Below are 8,152 nucleotides of genomic sequence, written 5' to 3' on the forward strand. Positions count from 1 at the left end.
CATGTGGATCTGGCCTCATCCTGGCTGTGCTATTAAAAAAAAATACTCTGCTGCGGTTGCTCCTTTTCTCTCTAAACTCTTTAAGAAATGCCTTAACGAATCTTGCTTTCCTGGCTGCTGGAAAACTGCTTCTGTGGTACCAGTTTACAAAAACTCTGGTGAAAGAATTAACCCATTAAGTTATCGCCCAATTAGCCTCCTCTCTCTTTTCACCAAAATATTTAAGTCCTTTATTCATCAAGCTCTAGTCCACCACCTTACAGCTGCTAAACTTCTGTCAGACGACCAATATAGATTTTGGCAAGCCTGTTCTACTGCGGATATTCTAACTGTAATCTCTGAACGTTTATCCCAAGCACTGGATAAGGCATGGGAGGGGAGAGCAATAGCCCTTGATATATCTAAGGCTTTTGACAGGGTATGGAACGATGGTCTTCTCATGAAAATAAAATCCTATGGTATTAATGGACGAATGTTTAGCATTTTTAGATCCTTCTTAAATGAGAGAAGAATCAAGATTGTCCTCGATGGGCGCATGTTCAAAAATTTTATATAAATGTGGGTGTGCCTCAGGGATCGATTCTTGGACCTTTGTTATTTCTGATATTCATAAATGCCTTACCTGATAAAATTGTCTCTGAGATGGATATATTTGCCGACGACACCATGCTCTATAGCAGGCACGTGAGGAAAACTAATGAGCACACATCTAAGGTAATGGCCAAAATCCTGGAAGAAGACCTTTAGTCTGTAGTGGAATGCGATCAAAAATGGATGGTAACGTTCAACACTTCCAAGACAAAGATAGTTTCCTCTAATAATTACATGAAACCTTACCAATCACCAATAGCTATGGCTAGAGATACTTTACCTGAGAGCATTTCGTTCAAGCTCCTTGGCTTAACGTTCACAGGAAACATGAGTTGGAATAGATACATCGAGATTATTGCTAAGGCTACTGCAAAGAAGGTGGGGTTTCTCTGTCATGCTAGAAAGTTATTTACACCTGAAAGTATCCTCTACCTCTATAAAGCCACCATTCGCCCATGTATGAAGTACTGCTGTTACATTTGGGCTGGTGCATCTGCTACTAGTCTCTCGCTCCTGGACAGGGTTAAAAGGAGAGTCGCCAACCTAATAGGTCCCGAACTATCTAAACTTCAGCCCTTGTCCCACCGACGAAATGTTGGATCCTCTGCCTGTTTTACAAGTATTTTTAATGGTGGATGCTCTGATGAACTACAAGCCCTTGTACCCCCTCAACGAAAATACTCTGACAAACCCAACAAGCAGCGAAGTCCCACTCCTCCACAATTGAGATCTCTAGATGTAAAAAAGCCTTTTATTCTAATAGCTTCTTCCCCAGAACAGCAGAACTTTGGCATTCTCTTCCGGTTTCCTGCTTCCCCAACTGTACTGACACGTAGAAGTTCAAGTGTAATGTGAACAGACATCTTGCTGCTAAACTCCCTACATAGTACCCCTGTAACTTGGGTCCCTGATAGATGCCCCCTACATCAAAGTGGCAACGTGCCTTGTTTGGGGTGAAAATGTAATAATAAAAAAAAAAAAAAATGCAGTGCCAGCAGACATGACACTTGAGAGAGTTGCCCCAGAAAACAAGACACATTTCAAGAACTTTGTTTTTGTGTGAATAAAATAAATATAAATATTTTTCAGATATTTGGGAGAGAGTACTGTAGGGGAATATGGGCAAAGAACACCAGTTAAGATATACACCGGCGAGTTACTTCCCTTGACACACAGACACAAAGTCTCGGCCTTGACGAGGGAAGATACGTTTTTACTCCTAGTAGGAATTATGCCCACTGAGTAGAACTCTAACCACTTCTAAAGTGAGTACTGATTTATTGCTGTTCTATATTGTGATATTACCTTATTCTTTACGTTTGTCAATTTGTAATAAATATGCATTTTATTTAAAACTATTTGTGTTTATTAAGTATTTGTGTTTGTTAAGTCTTTTAGTTGTAATGAATCAATCAGCTATGAGACCCGTAATACTTACAACATTTGTTTAATAAAATTTGCCTACCAAACTCGTCTGTATGTTTTCAGTCTACAGACATAAAACTTAATGTATAGAGTATTCGAACCTATGCAAAACTTTATACTTGGGTTTTAGCCGGGAAAATCTGTGCAAATTAAAATAAATGGAATGTGCCAGGTGAAGGTTGAATGACGGCATTACGAATATGCATGTGTAACGTAATAGCTATTGATTTTCTTTTTCATTTTTAGCCTTGCAGCAAACATGTATTTATAGCTCAGGCATTAACATCAAAGAAAAAAGTAAATCGTAAGCTAAACGTTTTGGTTTCGATTCTCGGTGGTGGCGCACATTCAATTTTTTAAAAAATTTTTAAATAATTACTATATATTGAGTCCAATATAATATAATAAATACGAAATCTGTATTAATCAAAATATCATATTTATGCGTATTTTTACTACTGAGAAATGCCAGGCGGCTTGCTAGTATATATATATATATATATATATATATATATATATATATATATATATATATATATATATATATATATATATATATATAGTGTAGGACATTTTAAGGGTCTCAGCAGGTAGTACTGAAAAGAGGTAACCGAGTTGTATTTAAGAGGAAAACATCAACTGACCTTTGGAAAAAGAACAAAGAACGAGTTTTTCTATGGCAAAAGTTTGTTTTGACAAAAGAACCAAAGTAACACCTTTATTATTATTATTATTATTATTATTATTATTATTATTATTATTATTATTATTATTCAAAAAAGGTTTGGTAAGTGATGGGAGGTATAGGTGAAAAATGCTATCTCGCTGTGTATATTTTTGGCGCATGTCTACAGACTGCGAGTGAAAAAAGATTTTAATTCTGTGTACTCTAACAAGATTTGGAAGATGTGGGGGAAGGAAGGTGGAGGATAGAAAAAAGGGAAAACATGCTATGTATATGTGTGTGAGTATATATATATATATATATATATATATATATATATATATATATATATATATATATAAACATTCTGATGATTCCAGTCATTGATGTCTTTTTGCCTACATGAATATCTTACATCTGCTGCATCCTGGCAAACAGAATTGGAGGCAGCAACGTTAAATGTTAAAACAACTACATCACTTGCCATAACACAGGATCTAAGAACATTAGTTTCCTACTACAAGATCAACATTTTATGAAAGCTTATATATATATATATATATATATATACATACCCACACTCAGATAACGCCGAAGCTCACATGAACCATACATGAAAAATCACAAACCAGAGTCCTAGACTCGAGTCTAAATAAAACAAAAAGCAAACTTAATCTTGTGGCAATTGATGCTGGCGCAGAGTTAACGTCCTAGCAAATGGAGTTAAAGGTGACATTGTAGCAGGGTTTGACTCCCCCAACCAGTAGCAATTGTCACTTCCTGTACTGATGATTGTGAAAGCACGAAAACTAGTGTCTGTAAGTATAAATAATAAATGAGCAGCGTGTAACCCTGTTGTAAAAACCTCGACTATGCTAGCATATTTTCTCATTTTGAATGTATTTTGCTTCAGATTTCATGTGTAATACTAAATAGATTTTGATGCGAAATGGCTGATCAAGTCATAATCTTTTAAAGAAAATAATATTATTTTTATCACTTATATGCCATTTGTTTATTGTATTCTGTTTAGATGGCGATCACACATACACACACACACTGATATATATATATATATATATATATATATATATATATATATATATATATATACTAGCAGGTCTCCCGATATTGCCTGGTCGTAAATACGTTTAAATATGATATTTTAATTCTTGCAAATTTCGCATCTATTATTATAGAGCAAACTCTACTGATTCTTATATTGTACTCAATATATACCGTAATGATTTCCCGAGGCCACAATCCTGTAGATGAGGAGTCGGCTGATTGTCTACTTGTGTTGCATGTTTGGGATTCTGCTCAACCATTTTGTCCAGCACCTCTCACCCTTAAACTGAAACTTCTAAATAAGATAAAATGGCAGTTCAATCAAAAATTACGATTAAACCAGGCTTAAACTCAAACAAAACCAATTTTCCTTCTCCCTTGAGGCTTGCATTCACGAATATCTGCAGGCTTGGAACTAATTTAGATGTAGAATCATTTCTCCTAGCAAACATATCTTAGCGCTAAGTGAAACTAACCTACACTCCTCTATCACCTCTAACCACTTTAACATGCATGGTTATCTTCCACTTTGCCGTAAGGATTCAAGCAGACAAATGCACGGACTTGGAGTCTATATTTGAAACAACCTCCTCTTGACTCGAGAACAAAACTAGAATAAAACGACCAAAGCTTTATATGCTTTAGACTTAACATGCAACATAACATTAGCTACTTATATTTTCTCTACTGCTCTCCCTCTACCCAGGACTGCGCCCTAATACACCCAAGTCTCTGACAGCATACATACAGGAGTCTTCTTCGATACTAGCGCACAAGTACATGTATTGGTGACTTCAGTGTCCACCACAGTAATTGGCTTAGATTCTCTACTTACAGAGACACAACTGGTATATAACGCATAGCTTCTCTATATCTCATCCCCTCTCACTGACGGTTACATTTCTGACACGTTTCCCAGATCAGCAAGATCAACATGCCTCACTTCTAGGTCTATTTCTGACCAAAGTTCCCAATGATTGTGTAATGAATGCTCATAGCCCACTCGGAAATGCTGATCATGCTGTAATAAAGGTAGAAATCGTCCTTAATTCTTATTAGATTATAACGACAAGGTATTATAAGAAGGTTGACTGGGAAGCCATCAGGGATCTCATCAGAGATGCCCCAGGGGAAAACATCTTTTCTCTTCCCACTGAACAGTGTGCAACTGAGACCAGTGAATGGTTTAAAACGGCAATTGAAGCAGATATTCCCACATGGAAATTCTATAGCAAACCCCACTCTCACCAGTAGTTTACTTCTACTTGTGCAGCTTCATTGCTCAAAGGCAACATGCATACCACAGATTAAACTGAAATAAGTACAAACAAACAAAAGTTTATAGAAGCTAGAAATAATTGTAAGAAAGAAATAACAACTATGAGAGAATATACTGAAACCACCAGAAAACTCATTGAAACAGAAATTAGGAACCCGTGATTTTTGGAAAATCTACGACAGTGTAGTAAATAATAAGCAATCAACAATTCCCCCACTATCCAACAATCATGAGATTGTTTGTATGGCAATCAAGACAACTAACTTGCCAATCGGTTTGCCTCAAACTCCACATTGGACCCAGAAAACCACTCCTTCCCTGATTTTCCTTTGTGAACAGATCTGAAAATCACCCCTTTGCAGGTGCATGATATCATAAAAAACCTAGACACCTCAAAAGCATGTAGATCAGATCTCATCTATTAAAAAAATGTTCTGCTGAGGTTGCTCCAGTCCTCTCCAAACTATACAACAAATGCCTTAACGAATCTTGCTTTCCTGGCTGATGGAGAACTGCTTTTGTGGTACCAATTTTTAAGAACTCTAGCGAAACAACTGACTCATTAAATTATCACTCCATTAGCCTCTTCCCGCTTTTCACCAAAATATTTGAGTCCCATAATTAACCAAGCCATAGTCCATCACCTTACAGCTGCAAAACTTCTGACTGACCAACAATATGGATTTAGACAATCCCGTTTTTTGATAGATATCCTAACTGTAATCTCTGAACGTATATACCATACACTGGACAAAGCAGGTGAGAGTAGAGCAGTATCCCTAGATATATCTAGGGTTTTTGACAGGGTATAGCACAATGGTCTTTTCAGGAAAATCAAATCTTACAGTATCACTGGACAAATATTCAACATAATTAAATCTTTCTTAAATAAGAGAAGAATCTAGGTTGTCCTCGACGGTCATATATCTAAACAATATGATATAAATGCGGGTGTACCTCAGGGTTCTATCCTTGGACCTTTATTATTCCTTATATTCATAAATGATCCCCTTAATAAAATTGTTTTTGAGATGGGTATATTTTCTGATGATACAACAGTCTACAACAGGCATGAGGAGAAAACAAATAAACACATAACAAAAGGAAATGGCAAAAACACTAAAGGAAGAACTCCAATTTATAGTGGAATAGGGACAAAAATGGATGGTCACATTCAATGCTGCCAAGACTAAGCTTTTTCTTTCAATAATTACAGGAAACTTTCTCAACTACTAATAGCTATGGCTAACGATACATTACCTGAAAGTACTTCTTTAAAACTCCTCGGTTTAATGATCACAGGGAATTTGAGCTGAAACAGATACGTTGAGAACACTGCCAAGGCTGCTGCGAAGAAAGTGGGCTCTCTGTACCATGCTAGAAAGCTACTTACGCCTGAAAGTATCCTGTATTTCTACAAGGCTACCATTCACCCATGTATGGAGTATTTGGGCTGGTGCATCTGCTACTAGTCTCTCGCTTCTGGACAGGGTTCAAAAGAGAGTCGCCAACCTCATAGGTCCTGAACTGTCATCAAAGTATCAACCTCTGTCCCATCGATGAAATATTGCGTCTCTCTGCCTGCTCTACAAGTATTATAAAAGTTGTTTTTTTGGTTTTTTTTTTGGTTTTTTTGGCTTAGATCGTCTGATGAGATCGACAGGATAATTTATTATCCCGTCGATTAAAACAACTTGTAATGATTTAAGTAAAAATCCCGAGGTTGAAATAATAAAAACATATATATAAATATTATATTTTAAATAAGGCAGATTTCTTATTTATCATAAACAGATACCGTAGGTATTAAGTGTAAAGTTTAATTCTTTAAAAAAAAATGAAGTAAAAAAAAAAACGGAAAGAATCTGAGACATGTGCATGGAAGTATTATGTTTTTTCTAAACAGTTCATTTTTTGTAAGTAAAAGAAAATATTCGATCTGAGATCGAAATCAAGATCTAAAGACAGTGAGTCAATTACGATAACCATTAGAACATCTTGTCACAATATTTAAAATGTGCTTAAACACCTACTTATTCTTAACATCAACAAGTTGTCATGTGAACGATTCATGCATGTGCATTTGTGAAATAGCATACAGATAAAAATCCAATGAGGCCCACATACAAATGTTTTAACTTTGACTCCTTAGCTGCACTTTTTCTGGATAAAAACTGATTAAAAAGTTTTTACACATGCCTGAATACCCTCTATACAAAATTTAAAGTCTGTAGATCATTGAGTATATAGGTTGAGAAGTGTACTTTCTGCATCCTTTTGTATCTTATATTCCCTTTCTTCTTATAAATGTACAGGCAGACACACAGGCATTGAGCTTTATTACACCATCCTATAAATGTACAGAAAGACAAACACAGACAGGTTCAGCATTGCTCGGATCATCTTTGTGGGGATGGAGGTGGAGACAATTACTCAAGCGAACATGAGGGGACAATAGTGGGAATCTTTATTGACGCAAACATATGAACACTAATTAGGGTATCCCATCATAAGTTATCCCCTCTGTTAGTGGGAGTAAGCAATATAGCTCATAACCCCCCCCCATCCCATAGTGGGTTATCATGGCAAGTTTGGTAGCTCTATATCAAACGGTGTAAGCATGCATAGGGTTCCCAGTTATAAGTAACTTCCCCTTCTCCATCCTGCCAAATTTGGTAGCGCTATGTGAAACGTTGTGGGCATGCATAGGATTCCCCCTTATAAGTTATTTCCCTCCCTGGAGCTCCACTTTATCATACCCATTTCAGATTCTTGATACCTCTTCTATCATTGTATGTGGGCAGTTTAGTATAATAATAAACCATATAGGAGCCTATTCATGTTCAGACACGCATACAGACGTTGAGCTTTATTATATATATATATATATATATATATACACATGTATATACACACGAAAGGCATTTAAAAGTAATGCCTCATTTTTTATTCCACTTCAATGGATTAGAGGGGATGGAAAATTGTATTGTTGTGATTACTGAATTTATGCATTTATGCCCTGAAATTTTGTCTCTCTGTTGCAGATATTGGTGGTGTGAGACTAAAAAAGCAACCCCTGTCATGGACGTGTGTCAGAAGCAGAGATGCGTCATTAAATTCCTGAC

Source organism: Euprymna scolopes, chromosome 3, assembly GCF_053919585.1.
Source record: "Euprymna scolopes isolate OS-2025 chromosome 3, ASM5391958v1, whole genome shotgun sequence".
Lineage (NCBI taxonomy): Eukaryota > Metazoa > Mollusca > Cephalopoda > Sepiida > Sepiolidae > Euprymna > Euprymna scolopes.